The 18,349-nt window shown below is 43.8% G+C and overlaps 1 non-coding gene across 1 annotated transcript; it reads left to right on the forward strand.

Moving 5' to 3' along the window:
- Positions 1–372: 372 nt before the first annotated feature.
- trnas-gcu (transfer RNA serine (anticodon GCU)) lies at positions 373–454 on the forward strand. The gene has a single exon. It is a non-coding gene; the product is annotated as a tRNA-Ser (tRNA).
- The last annotated feature ends 17,895 nt before the right edge of the window (positions 455–18,349 follow it).

An 18,349-nucleotide genomic window follows, 5' to 3' on the forward strand; every position in this document is an offset into this window, starting at 1 on the left:
ATATCTGTTTACACCACCCGACAAGTCGGCCTGATGCTGTGCCTCGCTGATCATGTGGGGTTAAAGCAATTCTTCCAGTCAGTTAGTTCAGTTTTCATTTCATGAGAAATTCGGTCATCATGACTTCATCAGTGACCTAATGGTTCAGGTGTCTGAGTGATGTTAATAATGATGTGATGAAATGATTGTCTGTTCCAGTCTTTCCGTGGTGGGTTTTCACACTGAGTAGAAACGTGTTGGACATGGTCTGGAAATGTTTCACACTGCTCCATTCCCAACTTAATTTACTTACAGAAGATATATTTCCATCATTCCACAGCTGGCTGCACAGCCAGAAGCTGTGCTGAAGGTGACAGTTATGTCTCTGCAACTGACAAGGTGGCCGAGAGGTTAAGGTGGTGGACTGCTAATCCATTGTGCTTTGCACACGTGGGTTCGAATCCCATCCTTGTCGCGAGTTTATGAGCTGTTTCGTGTATTATTTATGTTGGGTGAGCTGATGTGTAAAGTCAGCCTCGAAATCTGTTCTTGTCAGTATCTTGACAGTGATTCCAGAATTGGTTATACTTTTTTAAAATTGAGACAGACAATTGGAATTCTTCACCCAAACTGCAGTGGAATGAAGATCAAATAGGGATCACGAAACGGAGCAGGATTTTTCCTCCCCTCCTTCCTTCCATCATTACTTTCTCTGGATTTGCACCAAGTGAAAGACAAATGGGAAAAGCAAATGGCGAGGGAGCAGATGCAGAAAATTATCCTTTGGCAAGAAATTTATTTTCAAATCTTCTTGATAGATTAAGTGAGTGAGCAATGCTTTGGCAGATGGAGTTTAAAATGAGGGGTCATCGACTACCGACGATAGATCAGAGTGTTTTTTTGTAAGAGGTGAGATGTTAGAAACGGTTGAGGAGCAGAGACCCGAATACTGAATTAATAAAAGCTCGTGGACTGGTAGAAAATAATGTGAAAAGTGAACAGAATATGAAGATTGGAACTCATGTTGCATGGATATAAAGCTCTGTGCTCCAGAAGTAAATGTCCAAGCCCAGATTGTGGGGAATCTGTGGAGAGTGATTTGGTTTTTATTCATTCTTGGGTGTGAGTATCGCTGATAAGGCGGGCATTTATTACCCATTCCTATTGCCGTTGAGAAGGTGGTGGAGAGCTGCCTTCGTGAACTGCTGCAGTCCATATGGTGCAGGAACACCCACACTGCCGTTGGGGAGGGAGTTCCAGGATTGTGACCCAACAACAGTGAATAAATGGCGATATCGTTCCAAGTCAGGATGGTGAGTGACTTGGAGGGGAACCTGCAGGTAGTGAGTTCCCATGCATCTGCTGCCCTTGTCCTTCGAGGTGGTAGTGGTCACGAGTTTGGAAGGTGCTGTTGAAGGATACTTGGCGAGTTGCTGCAGTGCATATGGAGATGGTACACACTGCAGACTCTGTGTACTGGTGGTGGAGAGAGTGAATGTTTAAGGTGGTGGGTTAGGTGGCGATTAAGTGGGCTGCTTTGTCCTGGATGGTATTGAGCTTCTTGAGTGGGATGTATTCCATCACACCCCTGACTTGTGCCTTGTCGATGGTGGACAGGTTTTGGTGTATCAGGAGGTGAGATACTTAGTTTAGTTTAGAGATACAGCACTGAAACAGGCCCTTCGGCCCACCGAGTCTGTGCCGACCATCAACCACCCATTTATATTAATCCTACACTAATCCCATATTCCTACCACATACCCACCTGTCCCTATATTTCCCTACCACCTACCTATACTGTAGGACAATTTATAACGGCCAATTTACCTACCAACCTGCAAGTCTTTTGGCTTGTGGGAGGAAACCGGAGCACCCGGAGAAAACCCACACAGACACAGGGAGAACTTGCAAACTCCACACAGGCAGTACCCAGAATTGAACCCGGGTTGCTGGAGCTGTGAGGCTGCGGTGCTAACCACTGCGCCACTGTGCCGCCCCTAGAATTCCTAATTTTTCCCACTTGCTGCAGAATTCCTAATCTCTGACCTACGCTTGTAGCCGCAGCATAGATCTGACTGGTCCCGTTTAGTTTCTGGTCAATGGTAACCCCCAACATATTGATGGTGGGGGATTCAGCGATGATAATGCTCTGAATATCAAAAGGTAGATTTTTTTCTCTCTCTCATTGGAGATGTTCACTGCTTGGCACTTGTGTGGCCAGAAGGTTGCTTGTCACTTATCAGCTCAAGCCTGAATATTGTTCAGGTCTTGCTGCTTGTCGGCACAGACTGCTTCAACTGAGGAGTTGTGAATCATCACATAACATTCCCACTTCTGACTTATTTTGAAGGGAAAGTCGTCAATGAAACAGCTGAGGATGTTTGGGTCTACGACACTACCCTGAGAAACTACTGAAGCAATGTCCTGGGCTGAGATGATTGGCCTCCACGAACCACAACCATCTTGTTTTGTGTGAGGTACAACTCCAGCAAGTGGAGAGTATTCCCCCTGATTCCCATTGACTTCAATTTTGCTAGGGATCCTTGATGCCACACTCACTCAAGGGCAATCACTCTCACCTCTCCTCTGGAATTCCACTCTTTCATCTCTGTTTGGACCAAGCTGCAATGAGATCATAACAACATAAGATCAGAACAACTAGTAGCAGGAGTAGGCCATTTGGCCCCTCGAGCTTGCTCCGTCATTCAATAGGATCATGGCTGACCTGATCATGACCTCAACCCCACTTTCCTGCCTGCCCACATAACCCTTGGCTCTCTTGTAGATAAAAATCGTGAAGACATTCAATGACCCAGCCTCCACTGCTCTCTGCGGTAGAGAATTCCAAAGATTAATGACGCTCTGAGAGAAGAAATTCCTTCTTAAATGAAAAACCCCTAAATCTGAAACTGTGTCCCCGAGTTCTAGATTCCACCACGAGGGGAAACTTCCTCTCAGCATCTACCCTGTCAAGTCCCCTCAGAATCTTATAGGTCTCAATACGTTCACCTTTCATTTTTCTCAACTCCAATGAGTATCGGTCCAACCTGCTCAACTTTCCTCATACGACAACCCCTTCATCACTGGAATAAATCTGGTGAACCTTCTCTGAACTGCCTCCAATGCAAGTATATCCCTCCTTAAATAAGGAAACCAAAACTGTACACAGTACTCTAGGTGTGGTTTCACGAGCACCCTGTACATTTGTAGCAACACGTCTCTACTTTTATACTCCATTCCCCTTGCAATAAAGGGTAACATTCCATTTGCCTTCCTAATTATTTGCTGTACCTGCATGGTAACTTTTTGTGATTCATGTACGAAGACACCCAGATCCTTCTACTCCGCAGCATTCTGTAACCTCTCACAATTTGATTAATATTTTCCTGTTCTATTCTTCCTGCCAAAGTGGATAACCTTACATTTTCCCACATTCTACTCTATCTGCCAAATTATTTCCTGGAGCTGAGAGACCCTGGCAGAACCTAAACTGAGCATCGATGAGCAGATTATTGTTAAGTGTGTGGTGCTTGATAGCACTGTTGGTGACATCTTCCATCACTTTGTTGATGATTGATAGTAGACTGATGGGGCGGCAATTGGTCAGATTGGATTTGTCCTGCTTTTTTACGGACAGGGCACACCTGGGCAATTTTCCTCATTGTTGAGTAGATGCCTGTGTTGTCGCTCTACTGGAACAGCTTGGCTGAGGGCTCAGCTAGTTCTGGAGCACAAGTCTTCAGTACTCGAGCCGGAATGTTTTTAGGGCCCATAGTCTTTGATGTACTGAGTGCCTTCAGCTGTTTCTTGCTATCATGTGGAGTGAAGCGAATTGGCTGAAAACTGGAAGCTGTGATGCTGGGGACCTCAAGAGGCCGAGATGAATCATCCACTGAGCAATTTCTGACTGAAGGTGGTTTCAAATGCTTCAGCTTCATCTTTTGCACTGACGTGCTCGGCTCCACCAACATTGAGGATAGGGAAGTTTTTGGAGCCTCCTCATCTGGTTCGTTATTTAATTGTCCTCCACCTTTCATGACTGGATCCCTAGTTTCTCAGGGCAGTGCCCTAGGCCCAACCATCCTCAGCTGTTTCATTGATGGCTTTCTCTTCAACATAAGTCAGAAGTGGGCATGTTCGCTGATGATTCACAACTCCTCAGATACTGAAGCAGTCTGTGCCTGCAAGCAGCAAGACCTGAACAACATTCAGGCTTGAGCTGATAAGTGACAAGCAACATTCTTTGATCTGATCCTGAGGGAGATAACCGTGCGTGGAGCGGCGGGATGGATGGAGGGTGACTCTGAAGTGGGTGTCTGAGCCTGGAGGGAAGAATCTGTGGAGAGTGGTCCTCAAAGGATGTCCGTGTCTGGAGATTTAGGATCTCTGAAGAGGGTCTCCGAGCCCATAGTGCTGGGATGTATGGAGAGTGATCCTGAAGTGGGTGTCCGAACCTGGAATGGCGGGATCTGTGGAGAGTGATCCTGAAGTGGGTGTCCGAGCCTGGAGTGGCAGGATCTGTGGAGAGTGGTCCTCAAAGAATGTCCGTGTCTGGAGATTTAGGATCTCCGAAGAGGGTCTCCGAGCCTGTAGTGCTGGGATGTATGGAGAGTGATCCTGAAGTGGGTGTCCGAACCTGGAATGGCGGGATCTGTGGAGAGTGATCCTGAAGTTGGTGTCCGAGCCTGGAGTGGCAGGATCTGTGGAGAGTGATCCTGATGAGTCTGTGTAAACCTGGAATGGAAGCTTTCTGTGGAGGTACAGGAAGAGGCCATTCATTCCCAGCATTTTGCAAAGGTTTAGCATAACTTATATGCTTTTACTCTATGCCTATATTAATAAATCCAAGTGTCCTGTTTGCTCTTAGTTTCCTTTTCAATCCTTCTAACATTGGTGCACATTGTCTCTCTGCTCCTGCACCCACTTTAGAATTGTCATGTTTCATTTATATGGCCTCTCCTCATACTTCCTTTCAAATTGTATCACTTCACACTTCTCTGTGCAAAATTTCATCTGTTATGTGAAAGCCGATTTTACCAGTTTTTTTTTAAGTTCCCCTGAAGTGTGTTACTATCACTGGCATTGGACAAAATTCCTGAGCATTCTTTGATGCTATCTCCATAGACAGAGCAATCTTCCGCGAGCTCAAATGTAGGATTTTGTGTGTTTAGTATCTTATTTCACCCACCAATATAAGCACAAATATGTCACGTAAATCTTGTTCACTGCAGTCCCTGCTGCTGTTTGCTGCCTATATTTACAGACTTTTATCTCAACCTCGTCACCATGTTCTCTAATATATTCAGGGGGCGTCAGCAGAGAAAATGTTCACCAAGCGTGGCAAGTGCAAGGAAGTGTTTATTTACATCATAATGTCATGAATATAATATACAAATACATTACATGTGTGAATCATCAAGATGTGTCTGAATAAATGGAACCCCGTTACTATAAACACTGTCACCTTTCAATGTTTAGCAGGCAGGTTTGACGGCTTGATGTGTGTGAGTCCCTCATTAATGTGTTTGCACAAAGTTCGGGGAAAGACGGAGATATGAATAATTTATAGGGAAGTTTTTTAAGCATATCTCCACATCTCTCACTCACAAAGATCTGCAAACACATGGATTCCAAAAGAACCTGAGTACAAAATCAGCTAAAATAAACACAGCCAGAGAGTCTTTCAACAACCTGTAGCTCAGGGAAAGTACATGATGTTATGGAAGTGATTCTGTTTCTTCTGTTAAAATATTTTTTGAAGAAGTCATAATCAAACTGAATAAATGTAGGACCAGTTCTTTTTCAAGAGAGCACCAAAAGAGCCAATTTGGCAACTATGTTTACTGTTTTTCACATAATTCAAGTTAAAAATAGAACAGAAACCATGGGAACAGGGAGATGTGGTTAGTGAAGGCATTTGCGCCTCTTGATTGGACAAGCTCGGCAGCAGCAACGTACACCTAAGACAGCAGAAAACTCACAAGCTTTTGGTTGTAGAGTCAGTGTGTTTTACCTGCTGGAGTGAGCAGCTGATAAAGTTAGCCTGAAGAAGTGTCAAGGAAGGAGAGAAGACCACAACCCAGCTTGTTTTCCAGAAAATCTTTAAAAGATCCTGAGAAGTCCAGTGTGTTAATTCATCTTGTCGCATGTCTTTGAAGAAGGCCTGCTAAAATTAATTCTCAGTGCCTTCTGAAAAGAACTGTTCTAAAATACCCTAGTGACCTGTCTACGTATACTCAGAACTTAGACTGTATTCCAATTTTGGAGCAACGTATCTCATCTGATGTTTTCTTCAAAAATGAGCAAGTAAACAGCCCAAGAGATTTTTTTTTGTGTTTGTAACAAAATTTAAAAATTTTTTAAAAAACATCCCTTTTATCTTTTCTGTTAACCGGTGTATGTGTGTGTGCGCATGTGGCTCGAAGATTTTTTAAAAAGACTTTAAAAGTAAAGGTGAAAAGGGAACTTTTAAAATTTCCACCTGTGTGTTTATGCTTTACTTCATGACTAGTTAAAACTTGTTCTACAATAAATGAATCATTTTGTTGTTCATTAAAGAAATCTGGTCAGTGTCTTCTATTCTGGGAAAAATAGAGTATATGATTGACTGTTTCAGTAAGTGGGAAAAGTTGAAATAGATGTTGTGACCAGTGGAGAAGTGGGATGAGAATAAAGAGTGCCCTCCTCTACCCTTAGTTGTCACAGCATTTGTGATCTGGCTCAGTAGCTTCGTTAGCTCGAGTGTTTGTCCAATAATCAGAAAATCGTGGATTCATATCCTTGCTTCAAAAGTTTAGCTATCAATCGTTTACATCTGTTTTCTTGTGAACTTTAACTTTTCTTATGAATTTTATTCACACAAGAAAACAGCTCAGTGGTTGCCTTTGTGAAGGATGTCAGTTTGGAATGGCTGTTCCTCCTTGTACAAATGTTCAGTGCTAATATTTCAACGGCAACTCAATCCACTACAATTTCTTTGAGAGCAATGTGTTTGCAGTTGCATTTAACCTGGAAAACAGCTCAACATTAATCTCACTGAAGGAAAGTGTGACCGTGTTGTCTATTTCAGACTGTTCGTGCCGTTTTGTGTCATTTTTAACCAAGACTATGACACGACGCAAAGGGGAGGGTTGATCCGAGGTTTAGAATATATTATTCAGTCAGGAGCAAGAAAAATCAAAAGGAACAAAATAAGAAAACCCAGTCCACAGATTTGAGAATCTGTAGATCCGCTTTGGGAAAGTGAATCAGAGCAGAATGAAGGGTGAACTGTCCGACTGCCCAGAAGAGATGAAGACACAGCTCAGTCAGCACGTTCCCCTGGTTTATGATGCTGGAACATTCCTCACATAGAAATTATTCAATCAATACTCATCTGCCAAGTCGGTCTGAGGCTGTGCCTCTCTGATCGTGTGGAGTTAAAGCAATTCTTCCAGTCAGTTAGTTCAGTTGTCATTTCATGAGAAATTCGGTCATCATGACTTCGTCAGTGACCTCATGGTTCAGGTGTCTGAGTGATGTTAATCATGATGTGATCAAATGATTGTATGTTCCAGTCTTTCCGTGGTGGATTTTCACACTGAGTCGAAAGGTGTTGGACATGGTCTGGAAATGTTTCACACCGCTCCATTCCCAACAGGCCATGACCTGATGTGATGGAAATTGCATTTACTTACAGAAGCTGAATTTCCATCATTGCACATCTGGCTGCACAGCCAGGATCTGTACTGTGCAAACAGCTGACAAGGTGGTCGAGAGGTTAAGACGGTGGCGTGCTAATGCATTGCGTGCTTTGCATGTGTGGGTTCGGATCCCAATTTTGTCGTTAGTTTATGAAGTGTCTAGTACATTGTTGTGGGGGAGCTTTTGTGGAAAGTTGGCCTGGAAACATGTTCTTATCAATATCTCGCTGGTGATTCCAGAATTGTTTATCCTTTATTAAAATTGAGACAGACAATCGGAATTCTTCACCCAAATTGGACTGGAATGAAGATCAAATAGGGGTCACGAAAAGGAGCAAGATTTTTGCCTCCCTCCTTCCTTCCATCTTTACTTTCTCTGGATTTACACCAAATGAAAGACTAACGGGAAAAGCAAATGGCGAGGGAGCAGAAGCAGAACATTATCCTTTGGCAAGAAATTTATGTTCAAATCTTCTTGATAGATTAAGTGAGTGAGCAATGCTTTGGCAGATGGAGTTTAACATGTGGGGTCATCTAGTACCTACGAAAGATAGATCAGAGTGTTTTTTATAAGTGGTGAGATGTTAGAAACTGGAGAAGCAGAGACCCGAGTGCTGAATCACTAAAAGCTAGTGGACTGGTAGAAAATAATGTGAAAGGCTAATGGAATCTGAAGATTGGAACTCATGTTGTAGTTATATAAAGCTCTGTGCTCGTGAAGTAAATGTCCAAGCCTGGATTGTGGGGAATCTGTGGAGAATGATTTGTTTTTTATTCATTCTTGGATGTGAGTATCGCTGGCAAGGCTGGCATTTATTGCCCATCCCTAATTGCCCTTGAGAATGTGGTGGGGAGCTGCCTTCTTGAACTGCTGCAGTCAATGTTGTGTCGGAACACCCACAGTGCTATTGCGGAGGGAGTTCCAGGATTTTGACCCAGCAACAGTGAAGAAATGGTGATATAGTTCCAAGTCATGATGGTGAGTGACTTGGAGGTGAACCTGCAGGTGGTGGTGTTCCCATGCATCTGCTGCCCTTGTCCTTCGAGGTGGTAGTGATCACGGGTTTGGATGGTGCTGTCGAACGTTACTTAGCGAGTTACTGCAGTGCATCTTGTAGGTGGTACACACTGCTGCCACTGTGCTCTGGTGGTGGAGGGAGTGAATGTTTAAAGTGGTGGGTGAGGTACCGATGAAGAGGACTGCTTTGTCCTGGGTGGTGTTGAGCTCTTTATGTGTTGTTGGAGCTGCAGCTATCCAGAAAAGTGGACAGTATTCCATCACACTCCTGACTTGTGCCTTGTAGATAATGGACAGGCTTTGGCATGTCAGGAGGTGAGATACTTGCTGCAGAATTCCCAATTTCTGACCTACGCTAAAAGCCGCAGCATAGATGTGACTGGTCCAGTTTAGTTTCTGGTCAATGGTAACCCTCAAGATGTTGTTGGTGAGGCATTCAGTGATGATAATGCTGCTGAGTATTAAAAGGTAGATGGTTTGATTCTCTCTCATTGGAGATGTTCACTGCGTGGCACTTTTGTGGCAACCAAGTCACTTGTCACTTATCAGCTCAAGCCTGAATGTTGTTCAGGTCTCGCCCTTGCGGACATGGAATGCTTCAGTATCTGAGGAGTTGTGAATCATCACCTAACATTCCCACTTCTGACTTAAGTTGAGGGGAAACTCATTAATGAAAGAGCTGAGGATGGTTGAGCCCAGGACACTACCCTCAGAAACTCCTGAGGCAATGTCCTGGATTGAGATGATCGGCCTCCACCAACCATAATCATCTTGCTTTGTGCTAGGTAGGACTCCAACAAGTGGACAGTTTTCCCCTGATTCCCATTGATTTCAATTTTGCTAGGGATCCTTGATGCCACACTCACTCAAGGGTAATTACTCTCACCTCTCCTCTGGAATTCCACTCTTTTGTCTCTATTTGGAACAAGCTGCAATGAGATCATAAGAACAGAAATAGTAGCAGGAGGAGGCCATTTGGCCCCTCGAGCCTTCTCCGCCATTCAATAGGATCATGGCTGATCTGATCATGGCATCAACCCCACTTTCTTGCCTGCCCCCCATAACCCTTGACTTCCTTGTAGATAAAAATCCAAAGATGAATGACTGTCTGAGAGAAGAAATTCCTCCTCATTTCCTTCTTAAATGGAAAATCCCTAATTCTGAAACTGTGTCCCCTAGTTCTAGATTCCACCACGAGGGGGAACATCCTCTCAGCATCTACCCTGTCAAGACCCTTCAGAATCTTATATGTCTCAATACGATCACCTCTCATGTTTCTAAACTCCAATCAGTATAGGTCCAACCTGCTCAATCCTCCTCACAAGACAACCCCTTCATCACAGGAATAAATCTAGTGAACCTTCTCTGAGCTTTTTTTTAAATTTCCAACATATACTTTATTCGTTAAAAAAACTATAAAAAGATACATTACAAAACAGTTCAAAAACAGCACCAAGTCAACAATACAAAGATTGCAAAGGAGATCAGTTTCCTTCAGTGCAGGAATGAATTGCCTCACAAACCTTCCATTTCATTTTACCTGCCATGTACTTTTTGCAGCAAACAAATATTTTCTGGAATAAAAACAAGAAATACTGGAACCACTCAGCAGGTCTGGCAGCATCTGTGGAAAGAGAAGCAGAGTTAACGTTTCGGGTCAGTGACCCTTCTTCGGAACTGACAAATATTTAAAATGTCACAGGTTATAAGCAAGTGAGGTGGGGGTGGGGCAAGAGATAACAAAGGAGAAGGTGCAGGTTGGACAAGGCCACATAGCTGACCAAAAGGTCATGGAGCAAAGGCAAACAATATGTTAATGATGTGTTGAAAGACAAAGCATTAGTCCAGAATAGGTGTTAACGGACTGAATATTGAACAGCAGCAAGTGCAAACCTGAAAAAAACAGTGGGTACGCAAACTGAATAAACTAAGATGAAATGAAATAAATGCAATATAAAAGGTTGTAAAAAATGTAAAAAAGCAAAAAAGAAGAAAAAAGAAAAAACAACTAAAAATGAAAGTAAAAAGGTGGGCTGTCATGCTCTGAAATTATTGAACTCAATGTTCAGTCCGGCAGGCTGTAGTGTGCCTAATCGGAAGATGAGATGCTGTTCCTCGAGCTTGCGTTGATGTTCACTGGAACACTGCAGCAATCCCAGGACAGAGATGTGAGCATGAGAGCAGGGGGGAGTGTTGAAATGGCTTCCTCCAGCTGAGTGAGAGGCTGGATACCCGATGACGCTTTAGCGTGAATGTGCGAAGGTGGACCATGGGCGGATATGCGATGATGTTGGTGCTGAGCCATGACATCATCCTGTGCATGTGCCACTTAACCCTGGCAAGATGTAGCTGTGCCTATGTGCAGCTTGGCACAGTCCGATGATGTCAGCGGGCCGCTGCATTGACAGGAATCACATTGTGTTAGCAGTGCCCACAACCCAGGAAAGAATAAAAAAGAGATTTACCACAATGGTAGCAGGGTGAGGGATTTCAGTTGTGTGGAGAGATTGGAGAAGCTGGGGTTGTTCTCCTTGCAGCAGAGAAAATTCAGAAGAGATTTGACACATTTGTTCAAAATCATGGAGGTTTTCAATAGTTTAAATAAGGAGAAACTGTTTCCAGTGGTAAAAGGGTCAGTAAGCAGAGGACACAGATATCAGGTGATTGGCAGAAGAACCAGAGGTGACATGAAGAACCATTTTTTACACAGCAATGTGTTGTGATAAAGAAAGAAAAGACTTGCATTTATATAGCACCTTTCCTGACCACTGGATATATCAAAGCACTTTGTAGACAATGAAATACTTTTGAAGTGTAATCACTGTTGTAATGTCAGAAATGCAGCAGCTGATACCCACAAACAGCAATGTGATAATAACCAACTGATCTGATTGAGGGGCAAATATTGATCACAACACCAGGGAGAATTGCTCTTCACTTGTTTGAAATTGCAGCATGGGATCTTTTACATTCACCCAAACATGCAGACCAGGTCTTGGTTTAACATCACACCTGAAAGGCAGCACCTTCAACACCCTCAGTGCTGTACTGGAGTGTCAGCTGTGAAATCTGAACCCAGAAGCTTGTGATTTCGAGGTGAGTGTGACCAACTGAGCCACAGCTTTTACCTGAGTCTCAATCCTTCTACCAACAGTTTCTCTCCATCTGGTCTGCCACGACCCCTCATGATTGTGAACACCTCTATCAAATCTCCTCTTGAAGGAGAACAACCCCAACTTCTCCAATCTATCCACATAACTGAAATCCTCACCACATGTTGCAGAAATGAATTTTTCCTCATGTTCCTTCTGGTTTTGTGAGTCACTTTAAATCTGTAACCTTCGGTTATTGACCGTTCAGCAGTTAGAAACAGTTCCTCAGTATTTACTCTACCTCAAACCTTCAAGGAAACTCTGCAAAGCAACTGAAAATCAAGTTGTCAGAAGTGGGATTAAAACACATGCCTCCAGTGAAAGCTGCAACCTGAACAGAGAAGCTGACACCGCTCAGTCACCTCAACTGTTCAGACCTTTTTGACCTCGTCATCGCTTCTGTACTTTGAAAGGTTCACTCAGTTCTGGAACTTGTTCAATGTTACTGGAATGCTCAGTGATTGGGATATTAACTCCCCCGGGTTTTCCTGAGCTTGTTCTCGGTGTATGGGGATGTTTGTCCTGGGCCGTGGAATCTTGCATCCCTGTAATGGACATTAACCCACTGATTGAATCTGTATTCACTGCTTTCCACTGGTGCTGGGTAATTGCAGAGTGTGGGGCTGGAATGTTGCTGCTTGTCCCGGCCTCACTCACTCTGGGAAAGAGTGAATAATTGATGCATCTGTTTCTGTGTCTGAAATGTGACTTAGATCTGCTGTTATTAACCGAGGCAGCGCTGCAGAAGGATACGTTAATAATCTCTCACTAATCAACTGCAAACAGTCAGAATGTGTAACTTTGAACAGCACTTTCTGCAATGTCAGGGCTGGAAAATTGAGGGAGGGAGAGACACTGTCAGTATCTGAGTGGATACAGCACTGTACAGAGAAAGAGTCAATATAGCGGGGCTGAGACACAGTGCATCTTTTCACATTTAATCACAATAATATCCACAGTCAGGAACTGAAAAGGATGAAAAACCGAATAGCAAGAGCAAAAATAAGAAAAGTAAGTAATTATAGATTAGCTGATAAGCTTTCACTGTGTTACCTGGTAGTCTACTGTTTTATATTCAATGCTCTCTCCACTGTGGCCAGGGAATGATATCTTCTCAAGGGCTGAATATTAACAAAACTTCTTGGAATTTAAAATCTTTCAAAATTAATTCCATGGAGCTAATGGGGAAAAGTCAAATAACTGCATTAATTATAGGAGAGCTGGTTGGTGATGACGTGGATGTGTCTGCAGTGTGCAGGACCAGACTGTTTCTATAGATTCACAATGAATGTTCCATCTTTATTTATAACAGTAAAACTGATCGTGGACAATGGCTATTCTGGTTGCAGCAACCTGAAGATTTAACTCATTGACACCCTGCTTTAGGGGAATCGAGAAAGCACAACACCCAGCTCTGTCAGTTAGTGTGCTTGTTTTCTAACCCACAATTTGTTGGTTCAAGCACTTAAAAGGATGAGGCTTTATTAACTTAAACTCTTCTTCATCTGCTGTATTACTGTTGCTGTTGATTCTTCAAAGTTAAGGTTAATCAAGTCTTTCTTTGTGAAATCCATGCTGACTGTGCTTTATTATATTTTCATTTTCATATGTATTTTCTACTTTTGGGGATTACAGGATAATGTCATTTTTTATTGATTTTATTTTTATTTATTGCATTTATTGCCCATCCCTAATTCCATCGAGAAGGTGGTGGTGAGCTGCCTTCTTGAACCACTGCAGTCGATGTGGTGCTGTTAGGAAGGGAGTTCCAGGATTTTGACCCAGTCACAGTGAAGGAACGGTGATATAGTTCCAATTCCAGGATGGTGTGTGGCTCAGAGAGGAACTTGGTGGTGTTCCCATGCATCTGCTGCCCTTGTCCTTCGAGGTGATAGAAGTCATGGGTTTGAAAGGTGCTGTGTCAGGAGGCTTGCTGCGTTGCTGCACTGCATCTTGTGGATGGTGCACGCTGTGCGTTGGTGATAGAGAGAGTGAATATAGTGAATGAGGTGCCAATCAAGTGGACTGCTTTGTCCTGGATGACGTTGAGCTTCTTAAGTGTTGTTGGAGCTGCACCTATCCAAGCAATGTAGAGTATTGCATCACACTCCTGACTTGTGCCTTGTAGATAGGGGACAGGCTTTGGGGAGTCAGGAGGTGAGTTACTCGCCGCAGGATTCCCAGTGTCTGACCTGCTCTTGTAGCCATGATATTTATATGGCTACTGCAGTTCAGTTTCTGGTCAATGGTAACCCCCAGGATGTTGATAGTGGGGGATTCAGCAATCGTAATTCTGTTGAATGTCAAGGGGAGATGGTTAGATTCTCTCTTGTTTGAGATGGTCATTGCCTGGGACTTCGCGTGACTCGAATGTGAAATATCCTTATTGTAGGGTATTGTATTGTACTGTACAGTGACTACACTTGGAAAGTCCTTCATTGGCTGTAAAAGGCTTTACAAAGTCCTGTGGTCGTGAAATGTATGTGTTGCTTTTTCCATTGTTATCAGTGTCATTTTGATCAAAAGATAGGTTTCGTGAGCACAAGGTTTAAATCAATGTTGATTCAAATAATGTAAAAGCATCTATATTCTTGCACTGTACTTAATAATCACCATCTTCCCATCCTGAGAGAGTACAATGTTTTTGACCCAGAAATTGATTCCACAATCTCAGTCCCTCAGACAATTTCAGCCCAGTTCTGATGAAAGATCACAGATCTGAAACGTTAACTCTGTTTCTCTCTCCACAGATGCTGTCAGACTAGCTGAGTATTTCCAGCATTTTCAAGAGTCTCGATTTAATGAACAGGAAACTTGTTTCAGATCAGATTGGGAGACAGTGTGAAACCACTCCATTGTACTCATGTCTGAGATTCTGAGGACAGTTGGCTGTTAGTGGAAGACATTAATTAAATGTACCGAGCAACAGCTCAGACCAATTATTATTTTACATGGTGGTATGATGGCCATCCAGGGGTTAAAAGTAGGGATCTTGTAAGGTTTCAGTGTGCAGGAACACTAGAAGACCTCAGGGGTAAAGGCTCAGATCATCAACCAAGTTCTCCACCTGATGAGGGATCTAGACTGGACAAAGAGGACCGTGACACTCTGAGACCAAGCTCGACCAGTCCACACACCTGCTAGAGCTGTCAAGTTATATTCCCCAAGTTTGTTCAAGATAATTTTACTTCCAATTATTAAGTACTATTTTACTCTCAATAAAAGTTCTGGACTTATTAATCAAGTATCCTGTTGCTTTAATTGGTTAAAATCATGCCCAAAGAAATTGTCCACAATAGACTTTCCAGAACTGAAAGATAAGTCTGCAAGGATTGCTAATTTTACAGCCCTGTTTAAAAAGAGAGATAAACCCAGGAACTACAGACCAGTTCGTCTAATGTCAGTGGTGGGGAAACTTTTAGAGCCAATTATCCAGGAGAAAATTAACTGGCACTTGGTAGAACATGGGCTAATAAATGACAGCCAGTACAGATTGGTTAACAGAAGATTGTGTATGAATTAATTAATGAATTAATTTCTTTGATGAAATTTCACAGGGAGTTGACCAGGGTGGTGAGGTTGATGGTGTGTGTCTGCACTTCAAAATTGTGTTTGAAAAAGTACCATAAAATAGACTTGTTAACAAAATTTGAGCAGATGGGATTAAAGAGGCAGTGGCAGCGTGGATACAAAATTGGCTGAGAGACGGAAAGCATAAAGTAGGGTGAATGCTTGTTTTTCAGAATGGAGGGACTAATCCAGTAATGTCACTGTTGTTGCAGTGTGTACAGTATCTGACCCTGAGCTGTCCTCGGGAGGGCGCTGTTTGTGATTTTCCTGTGGGGTGCATTATCATCAGGGGATCTCTCTGAGCTGTCACAGGGATGGGGCAGTGTGTGATATCCTTGTGCATGTCATGCAGGCCCACTGGCGTGTGGTTCCATCCTGATGCCAAGAAACAGAGCCCCAACTATGGGCAAAAAGTCTCACTTCCCTGTGGGTGTCTTGAGAGAGAAGAAGGCTTAGGGAGTAAACCTGGACAGTAAATCCGGAGTGGAGTCCCGTAGGCGGTTACCTGTTACTTGTCAGGTAGTTTTCCAGCAACTCCTACAGCAGAGCTGGTACCAAACAGTGCTGTTTTTTACCTTTCCTTTGGACAATGCTAGCAATGCTGAGAGGGTGTCCTGATGCTCAGTGTCTCCATACTATTTGCCCAGGCCTGTGCCCTGGAGAGGACACTCCAGCTTTGTGGTTAAACATTAGCAAAACATGGGAAGAAACAGTTACCAATTATAAGCTCTCACTCAATTGGTGTAGAGTATGAGCACCAGGGGTTACTTTTGACAGTGGGAGAGATCATCGCGTCTCATTGGATAACTACCACCTACTCCAAGCTGTGCAGCCCCCAGTCAGTTAGGTGCTGTCCTGCCACAACCTACTTGCTTCAATGGGTGCTTGGAGCTTAGAGAGATATCTCTCAACTGGCGGATTGATAATCTATGCACCAGGCAAACTCAACAAAGAAGACACCAGTGCTTCGCATCACAAGCTGGAATGGAAGGACCATGTGTCCTGGCCTTAATGACAACCTTCTGCAGGTTGATAGCACACACAAGACAGCTGTGATTGACAAGGAACTCACAAGGCTCAATGTGGACATTGCTGTGCTGCAAGAAACTAGACTCATTCAAAGTGGACCCCTCAAAGAGAAATACTACACCTTCTTCTGACAGGGGAAAGCCCAAGAGGCAACTCGTGAGCATGGAATGGGTTTCACAGTAAAAAACATGCTACTTGCAATGAGTGAACCCCCCACTGTTGGCTCAGAGAGACCTCTTACCCTTCACTTGTCAACAAGCGCGGGCCCAGTTAATCTCATGTGCATCTATGTCCCGACACTCACCTCCACCCCAGATGTCAAGGATTAATTCTGTGAGACACTTGACACTGCCATCAGTAGAATTCCCAGCACGAGGGACTATACCTTCTCGGGGATTTCAACGCAAGCTTGGGTACTGACTACAGCTTGGCCAATGAGCATAGGGCACCAGGGGATTAGCAAGATGAACAATAATGGACAGAGGTTTCCGGAGCTATGCTGTCACCATGGACTCTGTGTGACGAACAGCTATTTCCATGTCAAGCTGTGCCACAAGGTGTCCTGGAGACGTCCTAGATCATGCCACTGGCACCAGCTAGACCTTATCATCACCAGACATACCACCCTCAGCAGTATCCTCATCACACGTAGCTATCACAGCGCTGACTGTGACACTGGTCACTCCCTAGTGTGTAGCAAGGTCAGGCTTCAGCCAAGGAAGCTTCACCCATCCAAGAAGAAAGGTCGTTCTCGGATCAACACTAGCTGAACCACTGATCCAGAAGGGACCCAGGAGTTCCTCAACATCCTAGATCAGGCTCTTTCAGAAAACGCCCAAGGCCTCGGTGTGGTATCAAAGTGGAATCATCTGCACGCCACCATCTTTTACTCTGCACTCGCTGTGTATGGGAAAAGAGATGGGAGGAATGCTGACTGGTTTGAGGCTTATTGGACTGAAATGGAGTCAGTAACTGCAACTAAGAAGAGAGCCCTCATGAACTACAAACAAGTCTCCAGCAAACAAACTCTAGAGGCTCTCAGAGCTGCCAGAAACAAGTCTCTGCAGACTGCTCGGCACTGCACCAATCAATACTGGTTAAAACTCTGCAACAGCATACAATCTGCCGCTGAATCTGGGGGATGCTAGAGGGACATATGAAGGAATTCGACACACCAAGGTTCCTTAGACAGCACCTTCCATACCCGCAACCTCTACCAACTCACTTCGGCAGTTACAGGAGAAGTACTGTGAACAGTACAGACCACTCTACATTGTCTTTATAGACATCACCAAGGCCTTCGATCTTGTTAGCAGAGACAGACTCTTCAAACTGCTGTGGAAAATAGGCTGCCCTCCTAAACTCTTGGGCGTCATCTCTTCTTTCCACGAGAACATGCACAGTTCCGTCAGTTACAATGGAGCAACATCAGACACTTTCACGATCAGCAGTGGGGTAAAACAGGGCTGTGTCCTGGTGACAACTCTCTTCAGAACGTAGGAGGAGGAAGTTTAACCTGTTGAGCCTGTTCTGTCATTCAATTACATCCTTGCTGATCATCTACCTCAACACTGCTTTCCCGCGCTCTCCCCATATCCCTTGATGTCATGAGTATCAAGATTTCTATCAATTTCTGTCCTGAACATGCTCAATGATTGAACTTTCACAAACCCCTGAGGTAGAGAATTCCAAAGATTCACCACCCTCTGAGTGAAGAAATTCCACCCGATCTCAGTTTTAAATGGCCTTTTAAATGAAACTTTAAGGAATACAAGCCCAGTTTCCTCATAAGACAATCCCACTATCCCAGGGATTAGTCTGGTGACCCTCCGTTGCACTCCCTCTGTGGCAAGTATATCCTTCCTTAGATAAGGAAACCAAAACTGTACACAATACTCCAGCACGATCTCACCAAGGCT

The sequence above is a fragment of the Heterodontus francisci genome, unplaced genomic scaffold (assembly GCF_036365525.1).
Source record: "Heterodontus francisci isolate sHetFra1 unplaced genomic scaffold, sHetFra1.hap1 HAP1_SCAFFOLD_43, whole genome shotgun sequence".
NCBI classification, from domain to species: domain Eukaryota; kingdom Metazoa; phylum Chordata; class Chondrichthyes; order Heterodontiformes; family Heterodontidae; genus Heterodontus; species Heterodontus francisci.